This window comes from Thamnophis elegans, chromosome 8, assembly GCF_009769535.1.
Source record: "Thamnophis elegans isolate rThaEle1 chromosome 8, rThaEle1.pri, whole genome shotgun sequence".
Taxonomy (NCBI): Eukaryota; Metazoa; Chordata; class Lepidosauria; order Squamata; family Colubridae; genus Thamnophis; species Thamnophis elegans.
The window spans coordinates 78,713,796-78,714,597 of record NC_045548.1 but is presented as its reverse complement, the minus strand read 5'-3'; the positions used below and the strand labels follow the sequence as shown (position 1 = coordinate 78,714,597).

Sequence of the window (802 nt, the reverse complement as noted above, 5' to 3'; positions counted from 1 at the left end):
CCCTCCGCCTAACGCGTAAAGTCGGAGTACCCAGCCCCGCTGAGCGCTTAGCTTGCCCCGCGATGCAGCGATGATGGTCTCGGTCACTTCCTGGCCTGCGCGGGACTTCAACTCCCGGCATGCCTCGCCCTTCCCCCCCCCCGCGGCCCTTTGCTGAGGCTTCTGGGAGTTGAAGTCCAGAGACCCAGGAAATTGCCCCGGTCGCTCCTTTTGCAAATCGGTTTCTATTTCTTCCTTTCAGCCAGTTGCACGCTCCTTTTCGTGGGAGGAAACGCAGGGGGACTTTTTTTTGGGGGGGGGGGGTTCCCGAGGGATTTGCAAAGGGGATCCTGGCTGGGGATGGGTGGATGGGGTGGGGTGGGGGTTGCAGATCCTTGGGGGGGGGGAGGGAAGACAGAGACCCTTGCACCCCTTAGGCAAAGCTCCGCTGCAGAGCCGCAGCAATAGCAATAGCAGTTAGACTTATATACCGCTTCATAGGGCTTTCAGCCCTCTCTAAGCGGTTTACAGAGTCAGCATATCGCCCCCACAGTCTGGGTCCTCGTTTCACCCACCTCGGAAGGATGGAAGGCTGAGTCAACCTTGAGCCTTGGATGGATAGATAATAGATAAGATAGATAGATAGATAGATGGATGGATGGATGGATGGATGGATGGATGGATGGATGGATGGATAGATAGATAGATAGATAGATAGATAGATAGATAGATAGATAGATAGATAGATAGATAGATAGATAGATAGATAGCAATAGCAATAGCAATAGCAATAGCAATAGCAATAGCAGTGAGACTTATATAC

At 52.5% G+C, this 802-nt stretch overlaps 1 protein-coding gene across 1 annotated transcript in view; it reads right to left on the bottom strand.

Annotated features, from left to right (window-relative positions):
* TSTA3 (tissue specific transplantation antigen P35B) overlaps window positions 1–106 on the bottom strand; it is a 22,774-nt gene extending 22,668 nt beyond the window's left edge. Inside the window, exon 1 of the mRNA XM_032223315.1 lies at window positions 31–106. The gene's annotated coding sequence lies outside the window, so the exon portion shown is untranslated. The remainder of the gene's footprint in view (window positions 1–30) is intronic.
* Between the last annotated feature and the right edge of the window lie 696 nt (window positions 107–802).